Source organism: Rana temporaria, chromosome 7 (genome assembly GCF_905171775.1).
Source record: "Rana temporaria chromosome 7, aRanTem1.1, whole genome shotgun sequence".
NCBI lineage: Eukaryota > Metazoa > Chordata > Amphibia > Anura > Ranidae > Rana > Rana temporaria.
Window position 1 is genome coordinate 138,182,386 of NC_053495.1, and position 26,443 is coordinate 138,208,828.

General features: G+C 43.2%; 1 protein-coding gene across 5 annotated transcripts in view; it reads left to right on the forward strand.

Annotated features, from left to right (window-relative positions):
• Window positions 1-26,443, forward strand: part of DIPK1A (divergent protein kinase domain 1A) — a 215,145-nt gene that overhangs the window by 164,091 nt on the left and 24,611 nt on the right. The gene's annotated exons all lie outside the window — the stretch shown is intronic.

The following is a 26,443-nucleotide window of genomic DNA, read 5'->3' on the forward strand; positions in this document are numbered from 1 at the left end:
AACATTAGTAATGAAGATGGTGCTTGTATGACTCCTAATGGAGATGGTGTTGTATAATGTGATTGCCTACACCCACTTAACCGTTTGTGGCTTACACTATGGTACTTTTTGTTTTTTATTGTTGGAGCCGTTTCCCTGCTACTGCACAATACTGCTTGTTCGCTGTGTCATTTGTTCCTATACATGGACTGCAGTGTCTGGCTGCAGCTTCTCCTTTTTTTTTCCTTTTCTAGATCTTTTCCATTGTATCACTGCCCCATGCATAGATTGCAGGTTCACCACTATAGTATGACTAGGCATACATGAATTTATTTTTCAACCAAGCGGTTGAATGAAAGAAAAACGGAAAATTGTATACTTACCTTTCCGTAATTTTCCTTTCCTGACGCATCTTCATGGCAGCACACACTGGGTTGTGGCTCCGCCCCCACAACCTGACAGGATTGGTTAGCTATAAATTTGAAGGGGAGACACCCGGCATTATTCTCCGTAAATATCATCATTGAACAGTAGGGTGGGCAGCTGTGTGCTGCCATGAAGATGCGTCAGGAAAGGAAAATTACGGAAAGGTAAGTATACAATTTTCCGTTTTCCTGACGCATTCATGGCAGCACACACTGGGAAATAACTCGCCAGTCGGGAGGGTTCAATGCAAAAAGATTTTTATTCCCTAGAGAGCAGAGGAATTGGCCCTGATGACAGATCTGCCAAATTCGGCTGTAGCCAAGAGGGCGGCGTCCACCCTGTAGTGGGAAATGAAGGTATGCCTGGAAGACCAGGTTGCTGCTCTGCATATAGTTTCCGAAGAAACGCCGCAATATGCTGCCCAAGAGGTTGCCACTGCCCTGGTCGAGTGAGCCCTGATGCCTTCCGGAATCTCCAGTTGCTGAATGGAATATGCTTTTCCGATAGCCTTGACAAGCCAAGAGGCGATGGTGCGGGAAGTGGCCGCCTGGCCTCGCCTGGCCCCGTGAGGTATAATCAAGAGGGCGTCTGTTGACCGGAGATGAGTAGTAGCCGACAGATACTTAGAAATTGTAGACTTGATGTCCAAGGCATGAGGTTCGCCATTCTCGTTAGAAAGGCATGGAAGGACGATGTCCTGGCCGTAGTGGAAGGCCGAGGTGACTTTGGGAAGGAAATGATCTGAAGGTCTCAGTATCACCCTGTCGGGCCGAAAAACCAGGTATGGCTCCTTAGACATGAGAGCTTGTAGCTCCGACACCCTCCTTGCCGAGGCGATGGCAATGAGGAAGGATAATTTCAAGGTCAGATCCCATAGAGAAATCGAGTCAAGTGGGAAGAAGGGTGGGTTGGAAAACGCTTCAAGGACCACCGAAAGATCCCAGGCCGGGAAGGACAGTTTTCTGGGCGGTCTGATCTTTATGCATGCCTTTATGAATTTGATGATCAGAGGATGCAAGGCCCATCTGGTGCCAGTTTTGGCGGACAGAGCGGAGATCTGTACCTTTATGGTGCTTGAATTTAGGCCTTTGTCGACTCCTGTTTGCAGGAACTCAAGGATCTGGCAAGGATCGGGAGAGATGGGATTCCAGCCTTTAAGTTGCGCCAACTGGGCGAATCTTTCCCACACCCTGGTGTAAATGGTGTTTGTGGAGGCTTTCCTGGCTTGCATTAAAGTTGTTATAACCGCCTGGGAACATCCCTGTTCTCTTAGCCTAGCCCTTTAAACCTCCAGGCTGTCAGGTGGAGCCTGTCTGGGACTGGATGGAGAACCCGACCTTGGAGTAGGAGATCTGCTGCGACCGGTAGGCGGATTGGAGGTCGGGTATTGAGCTGTAGGAGCGTGGTGAACCACGGCCTCCTCGGCCAGAATGGAACTACTGTGATTACTGTGGCCGACGACCTTCGGAGACGAGATAGAAACCTCGCTATAAGAGGAGTCGGGGGAAAGATGTAACCCAGCTTGAAGTTCCATGGGTGAAGAAGGCAATCTGTCCCCTCTGCTGTCGGGAAGGGTACTCTGGAAAGGAACCTTGAGCATTTGGCATTTGCTGGTGTTGCTGCCAGATCTATCTCCGGAACCCCCCATGCCTCCGTCAGAACGGAGAACTCCCGGGGATTCAGAGACCATTCGTTGTTGGACAGGAGCTCCCTGCTCAGAAAGTCGGCTAGCGTGTTCTGTGCCGCTGGAACATAGACCGCTTTCAGGTCCAGAAGATATACCTGGGACCATTCCATTATGGGGTGAACTTCTTCTAGAAGAGTGTGGCTCCGGGTACCGCCCTGCCTCTGGATGTATGCCACCGCTACCCTGTTGTCCATCCGAATTAGGACGCTCTTCCCTCGTAGTAGAGGTGCGAAGGCTAAGAGGGCCTGGAATGCCGCTCGGAGCTCCAGTATATTCGAGACTATCCCCCGAGCCGGGAAGTGCCAGTGACCCTGGGCTGTCTGATCCAGGTAATGAGCCCCCCAACCTCTCTCGCTGGCATCTGATGTCACTATTTCTGGTTTTGGAGGGGCTATGGGCCTGAATCTTCTGAGGTTGGGAGGGCGAGTCCACCACAAAAGAGAGAGTCCCACATGGCTGGGGATGCTGATGAGTTGGTGCATCGAGGTTCCATCCCACTGTCTGAGAAAGGTGTTTTGCAAGGTTCTCATGTGCCATTGGGACCATTGTACCATGGGTATGGTTGAGGACATCGAGCCCAGCATACTGAGGCAAGCTCTGGACGACGTGAGATTGGAGGACAATAGATTCCGAACCTTCCGTACTAAAGGCTGCACCTTCTCTAAGGGTAGTTGTACTCTGTTCCGCTTGGTATCCAATTCTGCCCCCAGGAATACCATGGATTGTGATGGCTGAAGGCTGCTCTTCTGCCAGTTGATTAGCCAGCCGAACTTCTGGAGGGACGAGATTATGATCTCCCGCTGGAGGAGTAGAGTCTCCCGATTTGCTGCTAAGAGCAGGATATCGTCCAGGTAATGATGTACCCGCAGCCCCTTTTCCCTGAGGAATGCTATGAGGGGGAGAAGGACCTTTGTGAATGTCCGGGGAGCTGAAGAGATCCCGAATGGTAGACATCGGAACTGGTAGTGATGTTGGCCGATGGAGAAGCGCAGAAACTTCTGGAATGCGGGGTGGATTGGCACATGAAGGTAGGCGTCTGATAAGTCTATCGACAGCATCCAATCTCCGAGATTCACTGCCATGAGAATTGACTGGAGACTCTCCATCTTGAAAGCTTCTATTTGAATCCTTCTGTTGAGCCTTTTGAGGTCCAGCACGGGCCGTAGATCCCCTGATTTCTTCCGCACCAAAAAGAGAGGGGAATAAAATCCCCTGCCTCTTTGGTGCAAAGGAACCTCCACGATAGCCTTCTTCTGGAGTAGTTCTAAGATGTATTGAATGAGTAGCTTCCTTTTGTCTAGGGAAGACGGTATCTTGGTGGGTTGGAAAGTAGCGCGAGGCAATGCCCCCATAAAGTTCCATTTGTGGCCATGTCTTATTGTGGAAAGAGTCCATGGGTCCTCTATGTGTTCCGACCATATTTGTGCGAAACTGCTGAGCCTGGCGCCCACCTGAGCTGGGTGGGCAGGCAATACTTCAAAAGGACTTCTGCTGATCCCCTGCAGTATTGGCCTTGGACTTCTGACCCCTCGCAAAGGGAGGGCGAGTAGGTCTCCAATCCCTTCTGAACTCCTTGCCGGGGCGATAGGACCTGGCTTCCCTGTATCTCTCGGGCAGATTACGCCTGAAGGTAGGACCTTTCTGAGGCTTGGGCCTCCTGTCGGAGGGAATAAGCCCCGACTTTCCTCCAGTGACTTTGGAGATTGCCGAGTCCAATTTCGTACCGAACAGGCTTGTGTCATCATACGGAATCTTGCACCAGTTGGATTTTGAAGATGTTTCAGCGACCCAAGGTTTCAGCCATAAGGCTCTGCAGGCCATCACTGAGGCTAACATGGACCTGGCCGAAGAACGAATGACGTCCACCGAGGCCCCTGCCACAAAGTCACCGGCTAGCCTGATCTCCTGCAAGGAAGATATTATGTCCCCCCGGTCGGCACCTTCTAGGAGAGCCTTCTCGGCGCTGGCTGCCCATACGGAAATGGCCTTGGCGACAGCCGCGGTGGCAATAGCTGGTCTACATGCTCCCCCCGCCGTGGAGTATGCTTTTTTCAACTCCAGGTCGATCTTGCGGTCGAGAACGTCCTTGAATGAGACCGCGTCTTCTATTGGCAGAGTGACGTGCCTGGCGAGCCGCATAAGGGATGAATCCACAACAGGAGCGTTGATGAGGGAAGCGATCTTAGATTCCTTCAGAGGATACAATTTAGCAAGTTTGTTGGACAGACCGGGCCGCTTGTCCGGTTTTTCCCACTCTTCCTTAATGAGGTCCTCCAATTCCTCAATGAAAGGGAACAGTTCTGGATCCCTCCTTAATTCGGGGAAGTATTTCCCAACCTTTGGTGGTTCCGACACGGGTTCTTCCCAACCTATTGTCTCCTTAACCGAGCGAGCAAAGGGTTCGACCAGGCTAAAGTCAAATCCGGACACGAGCTCTCGATCCTCCTGATCGGAATGAGCCTCTATTAGCTGGGCATATGGGCCAGAAGCGGATGAAGTGCCTGGGATGGGCCCATCACGGGCCAGAGGATGTGCCGTCCAGATTGATTCCTGTGCTGGCTCCTCTATGTGGTATCGGGAAGAGAGATCCGTAGCCATCCTGGCGTCCGTCTCCTTTTCTCTAGTTGCTTCGTTGAAGCAAGTGCAACATGCTAGCTTTCCTGGCAAAGCAGTAGCACCGCAGACCCAGCAGGCATTTGCTGCAGGACGGGTATGGTAGCGCTGGCGGTGGCATGAGGGAGACCGTCCGTGATGAGACCGGCTGTGACGGGAGCGGCTGCGGCGTGATCGGCTATGCCTTGATCGATGGTGTCGGGAGGAAGATCTTGACCGACTTTTACGGGACCTCCTGCTTGATGCATGCCTGGACCTCTCCCTGCGCCGTGGGCTTGCGTCTCTTGGCCTAATGGGACTGCAACAGAAGGCAGTGTTAGCGGCCGGCTCTCTTTTTTGTCTCTTCTCTACTTACCTAATAATAAGGCGGCCTCCATACCTTGTTTGCTGGTAGTGGTCTGCGAGGGCAGTGGGCTCCATGAGGAATACAGGAAGCAGCAGAAGTGGAAGCTGAAAGGGAAGCCAACAGATGGTTAAAAAATAAATAAAAAAATAAATAGCTATAAGCCATTTGACTGGGAAGGTCTTGGATGAGGGCGAGGGAGCTCTCTGGCGTCATTACACTGCTGCGCGCCTGCGCAGGACGTCCGGGGGACGCGGCGGCTGAGGAACTACATGGCTCAGAGAGCCTGCTTTGTGAAGGTACAAAAATGAAAAAAGTTAATAAGTGCAAAGTATCAGAACTTCAGTGGGCACAGTAGAGTTGTAGAGATTCGTTTTTATGGTAATAGTAAAGATAAAAAACGAAGGGGAACCCAAAGAGGGAAGAAGAGAGAGAGGGAGAACCCACTGCCTATTTAAGCTTATTTAAAGCTTGTCTATATGCCAGGAAATTAGCCGGGATTAACCCCTGAGACCACCAGAGCGGGGTTCCCCCTATAAAGCTCTATTAGAGACTGTACAAGGGGGACTTCCAAACAGGAGAGGCTGAACCTGCTGGGGCGATAGCGGTAGGAGACAAGCTGTACGTCCACGTCCTGTCAGGTGAGGATAAAAAAAGAGAATAATGCCGGGTGTCTCCCCTTCAAATTTATAGCTAACCAATCCTGTCAGGTTGTGGGGGCGGAGCCACAACCCAGTGTGTGCTGCCATGAATGTGTCAGGAAATGATGATTCAATGTGGATTGGGGAATCGCTCCCACAGGGCTATTTTGATTCTGACAGCAGAGAGATTTCCCCACAGTCAGAATACACTGATCAGCGCCAGCAGCACCGATTGAGAGAAAAATATCCGACAGGCTGGTTGTATACAAGTCAATTGATAGGCTTGTGTACAACCAGTCTGCTCATGCATGCTGAACCAGACTAATTCTAATCCATATATGGTCAGCTTAACTGGTAACCTTTATTTTTAAGTGACTGTTCTGTTGTTATATGCAGATTAAATGTTTTTTTTTCACCTCCATCAATGGATTTGCATGAAGCTAATTGGTTACCCTGAATTTCTCTCTATTTGAAAAGCGCAGCTGAAGAAAGATATTTTAACTTTGCATTTGGTGTAATTATGATTTAAACTACAGGTCTTGGAAACTGTAGCTGTATTTGCCTTGTTGCTCCTGCAAGGTATATTTTTGGAATTGCTTTAACTTAAAGTGTTACTAAACACACTACAGTGAAATCAGTCTGTATATGCAGTAAAGCATGCTTGTTATATTTACTGTGGAACCTAAGGGTGTAAAAAGACTGTTTGTTTGATTCTGACACTTCTGATTCTCCCCTCCTTCCACTGACTCTAATAATTTCCTGATAACACAGAGGCCCAGATTCTCGTAGGAGATACGACCGTCGCATCTCTGAGTCTGAGGCGTCGTATCTTGGCACCAAAGAATCAGATACGCCAAAATTCCTCTAAGATACGACCAGCGTAAGTCTCCTACGCCGTCGTATCTTAACTGCATATTTACGCTGGCCGCTAGGGGCGTGTACGCTGATTTACGCCTAGAAATATGTAAATCGGCTAGATACGCCTATTCACGAACGTACGCCTGGCTGACGCAGTACAGATACGCCGTTTACGTTACGCTTTTTCTGGCGTAAAGTTACCCCTGCTCTATGAGGCCTATATGAGGCGTACCAATGTTTTACGTCGTTTGCGTAAGTCGTTCGCGAATAGGGCTGGGCGTCATTTACGTTCACGTCGAAAGCATTGGCTTTTTGCGGGTTAATTTGGAGCATGCGCACTGGGATACTTTCACGGACGGCGCATGCGCCGTTCGGAGAAAGCGTCATTTACGTGGGATCACAAAACATTTACATAATGCTGCACTTGCCTGTCAAAGTTGTGGAGGCGTAACGTAAATAGGATACGTTACGCCCGCACAAAGATGCTCTCTCCTACGTGAATCTGGGCCAGAGTCTATAAATGCCGCGTACACACGATCATTTCTTCAGCATGTCCAAAAAACTATGTTTTCCCAACTTCATCATTAAAACGTTGCCTACACACCATCATTTTTAAAAAAATGATCTAGCAACGCACGGTGGCGTAAAACACGTACGACGGCACTATAAAGGGGAAGTTCCATTCGCCTTTGGGCCGCTTTAGCTGATTCCGTGTTGGTAAAAGACGATTTGCGCTTTTCTGTCTGTTACAGCATGATGAATGTGCTTACTCCATTATGAACGGTAGTTTTACTAGAACGAGCGCTCCCGTCTCATAACTTGCTTCTGAGCATGCGTGGGTTTTTTACGTCGTTTTAGCCCACACATGAATTATTTTTTACAACCCGAAAAAGGACATTGTTTAAAGCGACGTTAAAAAATGCAGCATGTTAGAATTTTTTTTTTTTTGGTTGTTTTTTAGAACCTGAAAAATTATGTGTAGCCCACACACGATCATTTTAAATGACGTTTTTGAAAAACAACATTTTTTTCATTCTGAAAAATGGTCGTGTGTACGCGGCATATAGTCTCATGCTCAGTTTGGTGTGTATTGCTAGAGTTTTTTTTCTTGTGAGGGTATATGTGACCAGCACAGGCCCAATCAGCACTGTTTAGACAGGTCAGCCAGAAAACTACTCCTACAAGCTTAAACCAGTTCTTGGCTGGACACTGATTGAAATCACAAGAACACTAACTGCTGATAAGAAAATGTATTTAGCAGTTAATATTTATTAAAATAACTGAATTTCCATGTGCTGTGTACTGTGGGAGACTAGATATAGTGAATGCAGGGCCCTGGGTTTAGTAACACGTTAAAATCCCTGCACCAAGTATAAAGGGAAAGTCACATGAATAATAAGATTATCGTTGGACATTGCCAGAAGCAGTGGCCTCAGATCATGCAAAACTTCCTGTAAATGTTTAGTCTAGATGTCCATTTTTATATATATATATATTAAACTTTTTTTTTTTTTTTTTTTATTGCCATCTTCATATCTTTTACAAAGTTTGATTTGTTTATACGACTCTTTCCTGGGGGGGATATTGCATGAACTATATCTGAATAGCAATATGTTATCTTGTATTTACATTTCAAAACAACATTTTGGGCAAAGGTTCATCCCATGTACAGCGGATATAAAAAGTCTACACACCCCCTGTTAAAATGTCAGGTTCCTGTGATGTAAAAAAAAATAAACAAATATGAATCATTTCAGAACTTTTGTCCACCTTTTGTTGTGACCTATAAACTGTACAACTCAGTTGAACAACCAACTGAAGTATTTTAGGTGGAGTGAAGTAAAAATCAAAAAATTTAATAATATGGTTGCATAAGTGTGCACATCCCTAAACGAATACTTTGTTGATGCATTCAGTCTTTTTTGAGTATGAGTCTATCAGCATGGCACATCTTTGCAAAAACACTCCACTCCAAATCTGTCTTCTGCTATAACTCTTGCGCAAACCAATCCAATAAACGCCTTTTGCGATTTTTATTACCAAAAATGTGTATAAGAATACATATCGACTTAAACTGAGGAAAAATTTAGTTTTTTTTTTCTTTTAAATGGGGATATTTATTATAGCAAAAAGTACAAAATATTGTGTCTTTTTTCAAAATAGTCGCTCTTTTTTTTGTTTATAGTGCAAAAAATAACCACAGAGATGATCAAATGCCACCAAAAGAAAGCTCTATTTGTGGGTAAAAAAGGACTTCGATTTTGTTTGGCTACAGTGTCGCACGACCGCGCAATTGTCAGTTAAATCGACGCAGTGCGGAATCGCAAAAAAAAATGGCCTGGTCATTTAGCAGCCAAATCTTCCGGGGCTAAAATAGTTAAAATATTTGGGAACTGCTTTGCAATGCATCCTGCACTTAGGACAATAAACATCTTGAGAAATCAATGTAAGCAACATACACTGCCGCATATAGAGTGCAGTGTGTGGAATGCAACAATAAGGATCATATGTTGCATGTAGGTTGCAGTGGTCAGGACAATATAATGAGTAACATAGTATATAAAGAGCATCGGTCAGGACTATATAATGCATAATACAGTATATGAAGTGCAGTGGTCAGGACTATATTATAACATACAATATAGTGTCAATTGTGGTGGTCAGGGACTATCTAGTACAGTGGTTCTCAACTCTGTCCTCAAGTACCCCCAACAGGCCATGTTTTCAGGTTTTACTTTATCTTGCACAGGTGCTTTAGATCAGAGTCAATGGCTTGGTATTTTGAACAGCTATTTTATCTAAGAGACATTTCCAAAACATGGCCTGTTAGGGGTACTTGAGGACAGGATTGAGAACCAGTGATCTAGTGTGTGTATATAGTATAAAAGTCAGGGCTGTGTAAAAAAGAACATAACGTGAAGTAAGTGACAATAGTGTGTAGAGTGTACAATATAGTGTATTTAATGTATAGAAATGTATGTGCAATGGCCAGAACTCTGTAATGCATAAAATATACTTACTGTATTTATCGGCATATAACGCGCACCCCAATTTTAAGAGGGAATTTTATAGAAAAACAATTTTTTTTAGTCCAAATAGTAAATGCAGTTAAATTGAAAAATAAGATCAGCAGCAATGTACAGCAAGCAACTCAGAGAGCAGCTCCTATGTTCAAGGAGATACACAGTACCTTAGGGCTTCTAGCTGTCAGCACTCGATGGTGGAAAGGAGGGAGCTGGAACTCTGACGCAGGCAGCGCTGACCGGGACTGTAGCGCGACTTGGGGCTTCTATACCCAAATGAGTCTGTGGTGAAGGGGAGGGTGAGGAAACCCTTAAACGCGGGCAGCCGAGAGGAGATGACAGCTCGGTGATTTCCGGCGGGCGCTTGTCCCCCGCCTTCCCCTCCAAGGTATGCTATCGGCGTATAGCACGCACCCATGATTTTCCCCCTTTTTTCAGGGGAAAAAAGTGTGCGGTATATGCCGATAAATACTGTACTTTTAGAGAGAAATACAAAAAAAGAACCCCACGCAGGGGTCAGAACTTAAGTAGACCACTTGGCAACTACCTCACATCCTGCCAGTACACAGAAAAAAAGTAACATGGTATAAAACAGGGATCCTCAAACTACGGCCCTCCAGCTGTTGCAGAACTACAAATCCCTTGAGGCATTGCAAGACTCTGACATTCACAGACATGTCTAGGCATGATGGGAATTGTAATTCCTGAACACCTGGAGGGCCGTAGTTTGAAGACCCCTGGTATAAAACAACCCACAAAGTGGTAAATTGGCTTTATCTGGAATTTGGTCCAGGCCTGTGGGTCTGGAAGTGAGTGTAGGTGGGGCAAGGTGGGATTAAGCCATGGGGGGGATATTTGGAGAATACTGCTGTGGAATACGGGGCTCATCAATCCACCCTCCAAGCCCTGAGGGTAGTAAGAGTAGATGGCGTCAGGGGATATGGGGCCTTATTGCCACAAAAATAAGTGATTGTAGGACTTCCAAAGGGAATAGCACTGCCACCTCTAGGACTGTTGCAGTGTTAAAGGTGTCGGGGCAGAGCCACCATTGGGCGGTAACTAATTGCGAGGCCAAAAAATATTTAATTTTATGAAGTGAACTGTTCCTTTAAATGTATAAACTGGTGAATAAGTGCAATAAAGCAAATGTGAAATCACGAATGAGTGCAAAATAAGATAAGTGCAAACTCGTATACAAAATAATAAAATACAATCGCTCTTAATGTAGAGTCTGACACAAGTCTCCTGATAAAATACATAGTTCTTGTGCAATTGATAAAGTGTTCAGTGCTGTAAAAATTCCATTGAATAGTACTTCAGTGCTCAAACGTGCTCCTTTGAAAGAAAAAAAGGGGGCCTCTTCCCAAAAGGAATTGATCCAGAATTAGAGCTCAAACTGGCATGAACTACAACTCCAGGCAGGAAGCTCCCAGTGACAAATTCCAAATGGTGTGTTTCCTCAGCTGGCTCAAATGGACTGTAAGAACTAGCCCTTTTTGGTATCAGAGAATCGATCTCCGCATCAGCATATACAAGATATGAACAGGGAAAAACTTATAGTCAAATATAGCCAAAACATCTTTATGAAAAAAGAGAGCTGCCTATATTTAGGGAGTGTTTAAAAGGCATTAATGTTAAAAGCGCCGGCTGCGGTATCTCACAGCCTCCCGACACGTGATGTCGCACACACACTCCACCCGACACATTTCCCCAAAACTGGCGTCATCTGGGATTGGTGTGATTGACTTGATCCAAGTCAAAGGGTACGTAACCATTTTATGAAGCACATGGAAAAACCCATGCATCATCAGAGAATTTCACACAAATACAACCACTCTACAGTATTTAAAGCTTTTTTTGATGTCAACAGAGGCTCTTGTACCCTGGTTGGTGGGAGAGGCATGTATATTATTAAAAAGTCTACAAATATTTATGTCTGCAGACTTATGAGACCTAAAACCTGTTAGGTCCAAGTCTGACTGAAGGAAGAATAGCATTTAGTATACCCATGAGAAGCATGGTAATAATTTTAAAATTCAGGTTCAACCGTGCTATGGGGATCTGTATGAGGCACAGAGAGCTGGATCTCCAGGGCTTTTATAAATTAAAAGGATATGGGTTCACTCATAGAAGGCGGAAGGGCATCTTTAGCCTGAAAACTCTCCGAGCTAATATTTCACCATATTTCTTGTAATATTATATCAGAAAGCCACCTGGGCCAGGGACCTTCTCGCCATGAAAGGAATTAAAGGCCAAAAGAACCTCCTCAGGCATAATGGGTCATACCAAAAATTCTCTCTTTATCCGAAAGCCAGCCTAAAGCTATCGAGTCGAGGAGGGGATGCATAGCAGCTGGGTCATAATCATGAAGTAAGGAAGAGGAATATAGGTGGCTATAGTAGTTCCTGAACTCTCTTTTATATCATCTGAAGAGGTGATTACCGATCCATCCTCCGTTTTTATCTCTGGGATAATGGTGAGTGGTGTGTCCTGCTGAGACAACAGGGTCAGGAACCTCTTATTACGGTCCCCTTTTTAAAAATATTTTGTTTGCATTTATGAAGATCCAGTTTTGTGACCTCAGATGTATGTAAATAGAGATTCCCCCTGGTGGCTATAATGGCATGAAATTGACGGGAGTTGGATCTGTAGCATAATCCTGGGCCTGAGTGGTAATGTGATCTTGGAGGGCTTGAGTGCTAGAAGCCTGGTCTTTCTGAACTGCTGAAATGGCTGAAATATATTGTCCACTTGAGTATGCTTTAAAGGCATCCTACGTGATAACAGTAGTTGAGAAGCCCTCATTCCTAAGTCAATAATCCTCCAACAAGGGAGACATTTTATCAAAGATATCAGGGTGTAAGAGTCATTGGAAAACCAGGGGTTAATCGAGCGCACTCCGGAAGAGGTTGAACACTAATACAATGAAGGGGTAATTATTAGGATGTAGGGGGAGAGAGAAGGACTGCATATATTAGTCCATTAATAAGTGTCCATGTAAAAAACGAACTATACTAGCACAGAGAAGGCTGCCAGCTTGCAGATAGAAGATGCATCTGAAACGGTAACAAAAGAGAAAAAAGCAGCGCCTTCTAAGCGTAGTAGTTAAAATATTTATTCAAAAGAAATTCATATAAAGGTAACTCACAAAAGAGCTGTAATATAGGGCTTATCTGTAAATGGTTTCATCCGCTATGTGCCCGGATGTAATGGATGCTTTGTCTGCCCAGAGTGTTTGTAGGGCGGAATTCCCGTTGCTCCTTGCCTTTATTGGCATCTGTGAACAAACTACACACTCTTGGTAACAGGACGAGGAGGAGGACGGCGTTCCGTGAAGCACAGCTGTGTGATGATGTCACTTCCGGTTACAGATCACGGGGAGGTGCACGCGTTCGAAGCATGCATGCTTCTTCATCAGGCTCTATAGGGGCCATCTTTGACCAGGGAGAATATAACAGGCTAAACAGTATCCTATTGGCTCTACCATTTGGTATGGAAATTTAATATGCAAACCTCAGCAAAGATGGCTGAACTTGACTGGCAATGTGACCTAATTAGAATTTTAAACAAAATAATATTGAAATTATTATTAAAAAGCTAATAGATTTGGATAATATATATGGAATTTGTAGCAATTAATATAACAGTTCATGTGGTGAATTTCACATAATATTCATAAAAATATTCAATAAAAAACCAACAAGATATATTTTATATCTATAGGAAAGTACTAGCCCTAGACCCTAGGGTTTTAATTTTGCTCTGGGCTATTTGGGCCTTGATGTTTTTAGCTTTTCTGTAGCCAACTATAGGGCAGTCAGAAAGTGTGGATCTGAGATGGGGATCTGGACTTAGTATGGGCCAGTGTTTGGATAAAATCCTTTCCATTTTCCTAAATTGACTATGGAATTGGGTGACAAAACGGATTGGTTGTGTAGTTTCCTCCTGTCTCTTAGGTGTTTTGTTCCTGACGTCTATCGCAGTAATATTGAAAGTCCCCTTCTACAAGCTCCTCGGGGTAACCTTTATCAATGGATTTGTTATTAAGTGTTAACCCATGGGTGGTGTAATCCTGTTGTCTGGTACAGTTTGGTCTTAGTCTATAAATTGACTCTTGCCTGCAGTGGGATTAGTATAGTTTTGGGCGCATATAATATTATTTTCATGGACTAGCTCTAGATCCAAAAAGGCAAGTGTATTCTCATCTGTTACTGCCGTGAATGATAGCCCATAGCATTAGAGTTACAATGTTGCAAAACCTGTGGAATTAGGATTTCTGGACCATCCCAAATGAGGACTATGTCGTCTATGCAACGACCGAAAAATACTAAATTGAATGTAAGGGGGTTGTTATGCCAGATGTGGAACTGTTCCCAATATCCCATGGTGAGATTGGCATAACTGGGGGCAAAATTAGCCCCCATAGCAGTTCCCTGAATTTGAATAAAGAACTCACCATTAGTTTCAAAATAATTGTGTGTTAAACAGAATTTCAACATGTCTAGCAAAAGATGTACCTGCCGCTGATTCAGCATGGGATCTTCATTGAGATATTATTGGGTGGCTAGTAAGCCTACTTGGTGAGGTATGGATGTGTAGAGGGACACAACATCCAACGGTATGTGGCTTCCCATTGATATTGTTGTAGCATCTTAAGTAGTTGTATACTGTCTTTAATGTACGACAGGAGATTGGTAACTAAGGGCTGTAAGAAGTGGTCAATATAAATGGAAAAATAGCTAGCAACACTCTCCATAGCCGCCACTATGGGTCTTCCTGGTGGATTAAGAGGATTTTGGTGGATTTTGAGGAGATGGTAAAAATACAGTCTTATAGATGTCATGTAGTAAAAATGCAACCTCTGTTGTTGTGACTAGTCCCTCTGCTTTAGCTGCATTTATGAGGTCATGAGCTTCCTTAGAGAACATAGATAGTGGATCATAATTGAGTTTTTGATACGTGGTGCTATCCGAAAGGAGGCGGAAACTTTCAGCCTGATAATCTTATCAAATTCTGTACCACTAACCCTACCCCTTTGTCAGCTGATCGAATTACTAGTTGTCTATTGTCGGTTAACTGTTTAAGAGCGGTGTTTTCAGCTATCGTGAGATTGGATGAGGATTTATGTATGGAAGTTTGCTGACACATGCGTTGAATCTCCGTATAAACCACTTGGTAGAAACTTTGAATATAGGGCCCTTTTGAAAAAGTGGGATAGAAAATGGACTTGGGCCGAAATTTGGTCTGTTGAATAGGTGGAGATGTGGACAAATGCTGAGTAAGTAATTCAACATAATCATCCGAATCTTCTGTATAGAGAAGTTCCAAGTGATCTAGAGCCATTCTTTCTGGGACACTACAATCTTGAAAATAATCAGTTGGTGGACAGATATCTAGAGGCCCATCTACTGAGTCCTCATCAACATTGGAATTTGTGACCTTTGTGGTTTTCATATTGAAATACCGCTTAACAGTAATGTTTCTAACAAATCTATTTAAGTCTAGAAACAGAGTGAACGGATTGGGGGAGCTGTATGGGCAAAGGTGAGACCTCGAACGAGTAGGGACTCCTCAGGTTTGGTTAATATATTATCTGATAAATTGAAAATCTTTACAGTTTTCGCAACTTCCCCTTCCTTTCTGTGTCTACTTCGTCCCCCTCTTCTGCGTCTATGATAAGCTTTCTTTTTGGGCAGAACAGGGGGGCAACCACTAAAAAAGGAGCGGGAAATGTAGGACCGAAGGACACCAATCCATCCAGTTGTGGACCCCCAGCAATATTTGAGGGTGGTAGGTGGGAATCAGACACTTGGACTGGGGTAGTGGACCCAGTCGTGGGGCTGTTCATAGACTCCACAGACTTGGGATCCGTCCGACTTGGGTGGATCAGAACTACGAGACAGGGAATCGAATGCTGGGGTTGCACCCGAGGAGACGATATTAGTATGTACTGTAAGGATAGGAATGGATATTGGGAAGGACTGTTTGGTGCAGTGATTAGTGGGTGTTAGAGAATCAGGAGTATGATCTTCAGCAGGAGCCTGGGAAGCTAGGGTGTTATCACCAGTCCGAGCCCTACATGCTTTGGATCTGTTGAATGGGGGGTGATGTCCATAATTATTTATAAGGGGACATATAGTATTAGGAAGGGATCCAGTAGTTGGCCTGGGAATACACTCCATTAGGGGAGTTGGGCCATTAGGCCCAACCCAACCAGGGGATACATCATTGGGATTGGATGTGTTGGAGAATCTGCATTTTTTCCAACAAAATACTCTAATCAGTATTGTAATCATCATAATCTCTTCGGATTTTATGTAGTTTTGTTCCAAGGAGGGTGTCTTCCTGAAACTTGGTGTTTAATTTTAATTTCCTCAACCATGAGATGGGTAGGGAAGGGGTTAATTTTTGATGAGATGATGTTTGTTATTTTGGAGAGAAGGGACAGATATTGGATGTCCCTTTGTTTAGCAACTATATCCATCCATTTCTGTGTGCAGAACTAATGCCGCGTACAGACGGTCATTTTTTGTGATGAAATAAAATGACATTTTTAAAAATGTCAATTAAAATGATCGTGTGTGGGCAAAATGTCATTTTATGTCTTCTGAAAAATGACAAAAAAAAAATTCGAACATGCTCGAATTTTTTGTGTCGTTTTTCAAAATGTCATTTTTTGTGTCAATGAAAATGATAGTGTGTGGGCAAAACGACGTTTTTAAACCCGCACATGCCCAGAAGCAAGTTTTGAGACAGGAGGTAAAACTACCATTCATAATGGAGTAAGCACATTCATCACGCTGTAACAGACAAAAAAGCACGAATCATCTTTTACTAACAAGTAACCAGCTAAAAGCAGCCTCAAGGCGAATAGAACTTCCCCTTTAGAGTGCCGTCACTTTGTTCATCATTTTTCAAAATGATGGTGTGTATGCTACATCGTTTTTGAAAATGAAGTTTCAAAAATGAAGTTTTTTTTCATCACTTCAAACGTCATTTTTTTTTCATCACAAAAAATGACCGTCTGTATGGGGCATAAGAGATGTTGGCCCCATTCACGGGTTAGGTCTGCACACAGAAATGTACAAGTCTTGATATTTCTAAGTCCTCTAGGGGAAATTTTATACTTAGAATATTGTTGTAGACAAAACTTGTCCCACCACTGCTGATTTTCTGCAATAATAGTGTCTTCTATTTTGCAGAATTTTGCACATATTTTATTAATAGATCTAGGGATAGATGTGGTAGACATTAAAAAAAAGTCAGGAAACAAGGCATAAATTTCATCAAGAATAGCATATTTGGCTGATTCAATTTCAAGTATAATCTCCATACTGTGACAGTATAGACCAAAGTAAGAGCACTACTGAAAAGTAGACATATATACAACAAGAATGTAACAACAATTGTAATTCTTCATAAATATGAAATTGACAAGTTGTATAACAAAAAGACAAAAAAACAACAAAATCCGGTAGCTGCCCAATCAGAATACTTCACAAACAGAACACAAGAAAACAAGGGGTTAATCAAGCGCACTCCGGATGAGGTTGAAGAACACTAAGCCCCCGTTCACACCTAGGCGTATATACGCCTGTAGTGCGACACCGCAGCCGCCCCTGAGACGCTGGAGGGATGATTTCACATTGCCCTCTATGGAGATGGTTCACATCTCCACGCTAAACACCGAACGCCGTACGCCTGTCGCCTGAAAACAAGTCCCGGACCTTTTTTTCAGGCGGCTTTCGGCGTTCGGCATAGGAGATGTGAACCATCTCTATAGAGGGGGTAAGGCTGCATTCACAATCGCGGCGTTTTGTCGCCGCAAATCGCGGTACAAAACGCTGCAATTTATCGCCGCAATTCGTGGGACAAAACGCAGCGATTTTGTACGCCAAGGTGTGAATGCAGCCTAATACAATGAAGGGGGAATTATTAGGATGTAGGGGGGAGAGAGAAGGACTGCATACATTAGTCCATTAAAAAGTGTCCATGTAAAAAATGAACTATACTAGCACAGAGAAGGCTGCCAGCTTGCAGATAGAAGATGCATCTGAAACCGTAACAAAAGAGAAAAAAGCAGCGCCTTCTAAGCGTAGTAGTTAAAATATTTATTCAAAAGAAATTCATATAAAGGTAACACTCACAAAAGAGCTGTAATATAGGGCTTATCTGTAAATAGTTTCGTCCGCTATGTGCCCGGATGTGATGGATGCTTTGTCGGCCTAGAGTGTTTGTAGGGCGGAATCCCCGTTGCTCCTTGCCTCTATTGGCAGCTGTGAACGAACCACACACTCTCGGTAGCAGGAGAAGGACGGCGTTCCATGGAGCACAGCCTAGGTGCCACAGGGAAGCATTGCATGCTTGACTTATTCGTGGGGCAAGATCCAAATAAAGCTGCTAGGGACATATTTAACATCCTAGACAGATGACAAGATGACGTCTGGTGGGACATGGATAAACGGGAGTAAACTTTACAAGTGAGATGCAGCCATCATCAAACTTCATTAAGGTCTGGACGCCTATTGGCCTGATGTAGGCTGCCCTGGTGTAGATCTGTCTAAATCTGCGGAGAGAATGCCATTAAAATCACCTGTTAAAATTTAGCAGGGGAGTACAAAGTTACCTTTTCCAGCACAGTATATAACAGTGTGTCAGAAAACTGGGGTGGTATGTAAACAGCTGCGATAACATAACATTGGTGCTTTGTGGAGATTTTAATACTATTTTATAGACACTGCATTGGACTCCACAAATTGCAACAGGACCTCTGGCCCTAGCCTGAAATCCTGGTTCGAGGCTCTGAATTGTAATTGTTGTTTAGTGTGAAAAACAATATTTGTACTATTCCTCCACACATGGTTTGGCATTCGTATTGACATGGCATTTGGGTGTCTGACTATTCTCTTCAAGGTTGTTGCAGCTGCTCTCCCCCCACGGGTAACATCTCTGATCATACTCCATTGTAGATTACACTTGTGGTTGATGGCTGTAGCACTCGCCCTCCTTGGTGCCCTCAGTCTGACTGGCTCCAAAACTGAGATAGAGGTTCAAATTAGGAAGCATGTGAATATTTATTCTGAGATTAATAGAGAAGCAGTTATACAGGAGGAATAGGACACCTTTAATGCCACAATAAGGATAAATTTTGCGGCTGTGCCATTCTGTCCTGAGAAATTTGGTATAATTAGCATTGGGTTGCCATGGCATTCATTATATAACTGTGCAGGGTGTCTATGTTACTCTAAACCCACTGAGTAAGTCCCACCAATGGGATGTAACATGTATAGAGGAAGGAGTTACGTATGACGTCACCCACGGCCATCTTCTTGGTTTGAAACAATACTATTGCCATCACGCCTACACTTGGTTTGAAGTGCTATACTTGTAAGTGGATTTTATACCTTTTTTTTCTGAAATAAATGTATCAAACGGAGAGCATTCGATCTTTCTTATGTTTACATACTGACCCAGTGGTGGGATCGTCTCCTACATTGTTGCTTGAGTGCTGGATGTCAGTTCAGCATGGTGTGGGATACAATACGGCTAGGACTATCTTTGGAAGATGGGCTGCATTCACCCTTATCACTGTCTTGTTTGATATCAAGCACTTTGCACATGGAGGAGGACCATCTCTCATATTGGGACTGTGATTGAATTATTATATACGGTTGCGCTGCACTGATTTTGTTTATATATTATAATATAGGCTGCATCAATTCCATCCCTAGCATCTCAGGACCGGGCCTTTTATAGATGTTCCTTTTATCTGTAGAAGAGATTCAGATAGCCATTTTGTCCTTCCCAATGACAAAGCCCCTAGCCCAGACCCCATTCCCCCAGAGTGGTATAAATGATAAAGTGTGGAGCTCCCTGTAACGATATTGCGCAGTGGCCACGTTGTGTGAAAACCATTCAGCAGCCATGACATATTCGAAATGAACTCACTCCCTCCCTTATTCTCAGGAATCATAGGCTTCCACTTCAAAAGAGTTGTTATCTCGTCAGAGAAACAGAACCAAGCTAGGTTGCCTGGCAGGGTTCCTGGCCTGTCGTAAAACTGTCACCCTCTCCCCTCAGAGAATCAGCAGACCCCGGTCGTAAATGCCTTCGTACTCCTAAAGCTAGGGGAAATAAGTATGAAAGTTACGCATGTTTCATAACTTCCAGCTAACTCATAGCACAGCCAAACAACGGACATATTTCGTTTCCTCAGATAATTTGTAACATTTCAAGCCCAGACATGAATATGATCAATTATGTGGAAGGCCCCTGGCCCCATTTATTCGTCCTAGGCAGAATAACAATGGCATATTTGTCATGTTTGGACTTTTCTTAAAGCAAATATCACGCTGAACAATAAAATGGATATTATTAGTCTGTAAACATTCGAGCTGCAGAGATATGAAACTGGATCGCAAAGTGACCTGGGATATGGGCATGAATGTAGACCCCTCCCAGTAACCAACCCCTAACTAAGGTGACCAGACAACTGGTCACTGGTCGTGTCAAACGCCCCTTTGATCTGACAGAAAAGAGGAGATGCCAAGTCAATGGGGAGTTCTCCTTTTACCATCCAAGCAGGAGCATCTGCCAAGTTTGAGAACCGATTACCCAGTTCATCGATCGAACTCTGATCAACCCTTGGACATTAATTAAGTATTCTTCTTCAATTCTACCTTATTACTTTGTGGCTGTATATTTTCGTTATCTCTAAAACATATTTTTCTGTAACACTTTATTGCACCAAGTTTGCAAAAGTGTTAATCTTGTCTCTAAAACTCTTAATGCAAGCTATAAACAAACCTCTGCCTCGTGAAGGGCGCTACTGTTGTAGAGTAAGGCCTCTGAGCAGACCTGTCTGTGGTGACAGTGTGTGCTGCAGACGCTTATTCTAAAATCATAATTGGTATTGCTAATTGACGGGAGTACTGACGCTCCATTATCAAATGTCGGTGGTGGCAGTTAAAGGGTTAATTGTCATTAGCCCAGTGACTATCGCTCTCAGGCTACTAGCACATTGTGGTCCCGCAAGCTGGAAAATCTTTGTGCTGGGCGCAGCTGAGAGTGGCATTGTTACATAAGTGACAGCGTGGTATGTGGTCGGCCTGTCCTTCGTCGCAAGTTAGTGCAGAGGGCGGGGATCTGACACTCGCGTTTGTCACACTCCCCCCTACTCTTTTTGTAATCTCTACGCAGTTTCATGAATAGGGGGCCCTCCTTGAATCCATGTACCAAACGCATACAGTTTTAATCAAGGAGCTGGATAAAGACACTCCGTGTTGTGATTCCTATAGGCCAATTTTGCTGCTGAACCCAGCTTAAACCCATACCAAATGTGGCCCGGGACTGCTCTTTGCCGCTCCAATGGATAACTGAAATTAAATACTTAGTAGAGTATTGTCACCCTAGATTTTTTGCCTCTCCTGACCTTGGTCAAATCTAGGTTTGGTAGTTGGAAGTCTCTACGCTTATTTCTCATTGGTAAGATAACTTTAATTAAGATGAAGTTACTATGTCCGGCTCTCCCTCTTTTAAAGCAACTACATTTACATATGTCCTCCTCCTCTATTGAGTAATGGGCCCTCGCGACTCAGCTTATCTACATTGAGGCGGTCCTTGGCCTCTGATGAGTTGGCACTCCTGACCTTTTTTCAATACTTTTTGGCTGGGCAGCTGGTGCCTGCCCACAACTGGATTGCTGTTACCCGAGATAAAGCTGTGGTTGTGGTATAAGCTGCTATCCTTTGCTCATATTAGGCATTGTAGTCTCTCTTATACAGAAGCTGTCAGGCCACACACCCCTCACAGACAAATCTTTCACCGCTCCAGGTGAGCCTCACTTATCATTAAGGGCTGTTGAACCACCAGGGTGCTGGCGATGCTGATTGTAGCAAAATAGACGAAAAAAACTCTGGACTGCCGCACTCCAAAATGACTAAAACAAATTAGGTCTTTATTTTCAAATGCACATGCATTCACCGCAAGCAAAAAGGTACAGTATAGGCCGACGCGTTTCACGCTGTACTTCAGCGCTTAGTCATGGCTAACATGGGTTCAAACTAACACAACATAAATATCAAAACCACCATCATGTGAGAAAGACATCTGCCAATGGCAGGATAAAATCAATCAAATAATCAAATAATTAAGTAGACAATTGATTGCAAGCACATTCAATTTAGATCATGTGAAGTGGGTTAAAAAACCTCCCTTGAAATCAGTGAATTGAGAGAGTGCCTAGAATAATGTGGAAATCATATAAAGAAAATACATGCAAAATTATTAGACTCTAAAAGAATCTCACATAATATATATAAAGCAAAAAATTACACATGTACATACAAAATAACAAAACACCTGTGTGTGTCCCTGTGGAACTCCGAAATTATATAGTTATGAAGTCATACTATTAACCCGTGTGTGATTAAAGATAAATGAATGAAATTAATGGAGTATATACATATATACTGTGACCATTAGAAGAAACAACAAACAGGACACAATATTATTGTGTGCTGAGAGAGTGAACATCCAATGTTTATTCATGAACACTTCTATGTAATGTGAACAACCTTATTTATATAAGTTAAAGAAATATTATTAAAGTGCTTCTAAGTGCTGGTTTTTCATATGAAGGTGCAAACATGAATGCCAGGTGTGAAGAAGTGTGAATAAAGTAATGACCTGGTGCAATACTCTATTACAACCACGGGGATGTTGTGACAACATGATATAAATGACCATTCAGACACTGCAGCATATGCAGGGTCATAAACATCAAAGTGAGAGTTATATGTGATAGTGAACTGATACAACAGTCTGTTGTCGGAAACTCGATCATGACTCTCCAAAAGGCCAGGTGGTCAAAATGACCACTAAACCGTAAGGCTAGCGCCTAAAGTATATGTGGAGCATGTTCAAGGGCTTGCCAAGAGCATATGCTAAAATAACGGTATATAATGCAATTTTGGCAGGAATTCATATCTTAAGGAGTGAGCGAGTTGCCGAACCCAGCTGTTGAGAGATGTTATCAATTGAAATGTTCTGGTAACTATAATTGGATGGAGATGAGAAATCTAGTATAGAGGTGTATCATAAACAGAGGGTATGTAAATGGACACCATACCTGTAAGGATCTATACAATACAGTACACATGGTGCTGAGAACAGCAGCTGTGATACCTACATGGGATGAATGTAAAATAAGCACAGAGCATGTGCTGAGATCGTGTATTTCGAGTTAATGGTATGACCAGATGATAGAGGCCCGTTCTTGACTCTCTAGAAGGCCAGTGTAGTATGCCCACAGTGAAAAATAAAAAATAAAAACCATTGAAACCATTAACCCTGTGTGTGCACACACCCCTCACTTGTACCATTAGAGCAACTATTAAAGCTTGGAATAGGGTTAACATACTTCCTACAGATGTTTTGGGTCAGTGGTCACCATATGTACCTCTGTGGAGCAATCCAAATCATCCTCAACTTTTTCAGTTACCTATAGCCAGCCATGTGGGCATCAAGGAGAGTTAAGGTTTTGAAGAATTTGTTTGATTGAAGGACTTCAATCACTTCCTTCCTTCAGAGTGCTAAAACCTAAATATTCTCTCCCTAATTGGTACTTTTTTCCATTTTATATTCACCTTTATCATGATTGTCTCACAATTTACTTTATTTTCTACCAGTTTATCCACTTCCAATTTAGAGTCTTTTACAAGCTGAGTCCTTGCCTTAGGCCCATTTGATTCCATACAAGGCCTTATAACAGCCCATTTCGCAGGGGGGTTTTTTAAGTGCAGAGGGAAATGGACCTCTGATCTCCTGGATCTTGACAGTGATGGGGTATCTGGGATTTTCATTCACAGCAATTGATTTTCACCAAAGATAAGCTTGTGTAATTTAAAGTAACTAATTGCTATTACCTCTCACCAGATTGAGTGTGCAAGTTCTTAGCCAATCACTCCACCATCTGCTGGGGATGTAACAGTGTAAATGCAAACTTCTTCCACATCTTTTGGACCTGTCCCATGATAAGCCAATATTGGCAACAGGTCTTACAATTCATTACAGTTGTTACCAACATTTAGATACCCTTAGAATTGAATATCTTTATTTTGTTGATCCCTTGGCCCACAAAATACGCTACTTGGTCTGCTATTCTTTTATGCCTGAAAGGCGATTGTGCTACTATGGATGTCCTCAGTCCCATCAACCCTTTATAAGTAGAAACCCTTATAAATTATGTTCTTTCCTACAACTGTAGAGGATGCTCTACTCCATCCAATAAAATGTTGGTGGCAAACTTGTATACGACATGCCAGGGCTAAAATGGGTTATTTTGGAAATCCTTGCTGCAGTGTGGCTATGCACATCACACACTCTTAGTTGGCATTCACACCTGAGCGTAGCGTTTTGCAGCGTTTTTTATCGCGACAAAATGCAGTGTTTTTTACCGCGATTTGCCGCGAGAAAACGCAACGCTTTTTACCGCGATTTTTTTACAGGTCTAGGGTCACTAATGTAAAACGCCCAAATTCGAGCAACCAAAAAGGGTCCAGAACTTGTTTGGGCTTCAGGCGTTCGGCGTCAGGCGTTTTGTAGTGGAGATGTGAGCCATCTCCATAGAGAATAATGTATTTTTTCCCCTCTAGCGTTTTGGGGCGTCGCGCTTCAGGCGACAAAACGCTCAGGTGTGAATGCAGCCTTAGAGGATTTATCCAATCTTTCCTTCTTTGGGCCCTCAATGTTTATGGTCTTTTCACTTTTGTGATGCATCTTCATCTGTTGTATGTACAGTACCTTATGTAGGATCTAGATGGTGCCATGTGTACAATATCGGAGAGCTACAGCTTGTATATTTTCTCCTATGGCCTTTAGATGTTTACATTATATTTCATCTGTTGGCAATGCTCTGTTCCATTTCATTAGTTGGTAATGTGTGGTGTTAACCTGCATTGTTTACTAGTTTCTAACGTTTCCTTTTTACTTTACACTATACTTTTAAAATTAATAAACAGAATTTGATAAAATTTCCTGGTTACTGGCCAGTGCTCAGTGTGCCCATTTTTAATGGTGGTCATTGTGTCCCCTTCCATTAGAAGCCAGTGCAGTGTGCCCCCTCAACTTAGTGCAATGTTCCTTTTTACAATGGTGGTCAGTTTGCCTTCTTTACATTGGTGGTGAGCTTTGACATTGAATTTCACCCTCGGTGTCCACCTCCTTACAGCAGCAGCATGCTTAAAATATTGGTGGAGATGGAGACAGCAGGCAGGCAGAAAGGCTGATGGTGGTGTGGCTTGTAGAAGTGCTGGTTTACTGCCCGGATGTTTCTGCCATTGATTACACATTGGGACAAGCTTGGGGGTGGAAGCACTGCCCACGCAAAGAAAACAGGGCTGTCCACAATATGACAAGTGGATTATTTGGGGGAGAGGTACAACAGCACAAAGTTCATTACAAATTTACATGCGTGACAGTGGTTTATGAGAGTTCTAGCGCATTCAAGCACCCTCCTGTAGCCGTCGCTAATCTTCTGCAATCTTGGGTACCCAAATCCATGGCGTCTGTAAACGGCAAAGTTAATCATCCCCTCCTGCAGGTTCCTGTTAAAAAAATAAATAAACAATGGCCTAATTTGAACTTGCAATAAGTGGTGAGGCCACAGAAGAGACCTTGGGATGCTGACAGACTGTGAATGGTATATGGGTAAAACTGTACAGAATGCTAGGACACATGTAATAATTGCAAAGACAACCCCTCATATACCTTTTTGCATCCAAAGTTTATTTTAAAGTAGGAAAACAATTATTTTCCATTTTATATACATGCAAAGCATTCGCTGTCTGGATGCCTGACACTAAAATAAGGGCCTTGTAATCTGTGACAAATTTCTGTCTGAATCTGTCCCCAAGGCTTTTATATGAGCTTGGTGCTCACTCTTAACAGCCTTTAATTAGCCCAATTATTCTTAAGGCGTATAATTAGGAACATGTTTAGAAGTGTCATTGTGATAGGAGGCAAAACAGTGAGCAGCGACATTACAAAACATGTTAACGATTTGCTGTATGAGGCTGAAGCTAGAGTTCCTGTGGGGCTTTACATTTACAGGTGTGTGTGTGTATATTTGTATGTATATTACATTTTCTATACTGTTTGAATCAAACATCAATGCATGGGATTATTGCTTCCTCTACCGCATGTATTTATCTTTTTTCTACCATTATCCTAGTAAATTCTAAAGTATCAGTTGCTCCTACTGGGAAATGTTGCTTGTCTCTATGGAGCTCTGTTTGCCATGATCTCCAGCAGGGATATGTAACCTCTAAGCAAGATGTGGCCAACCAGCATTCTATCTGCCCCAGAGTCTTTGGCACATGCAAATTTAAGTAATAATATTGTTAAATCTTTAGGCTTCATGCACACTGGACGCTATAAAAACACCAGTAGGATTAGCTGTAGAAAGCTGTAGCTGTAAAAATTAGTTTTCAGCATGTTTGATGATGATAATCCCACAAAAGCTTATGGCTCAAAAATGCTGATAAATGCCAAATAGCTGCATTTTTCAGCAGTTTTTGGCGCATTTAAGCTTTGATCAGAGTTTTTACAGCTGGAAAACTCTTAAAACTCACTAGTTCTGGGGGTTTTTTTCCAGCCAGGAAATGCCTGTGCCAAAAAAATGCATGGACACACCGGATAACATGCAGGGGAGTTTACTGGCTGTAGAAAAAAGAGCAACTGTAATAATGTCAAGTATACATTATTATTATTATTATTATATTTATTATTATACAGGTTTTATATAGCGCCAACAGTTTGTGCAGTGCTTAACAAAATAAAGGCAGACATTACAGTTGGTACAAGAGGAATCAGA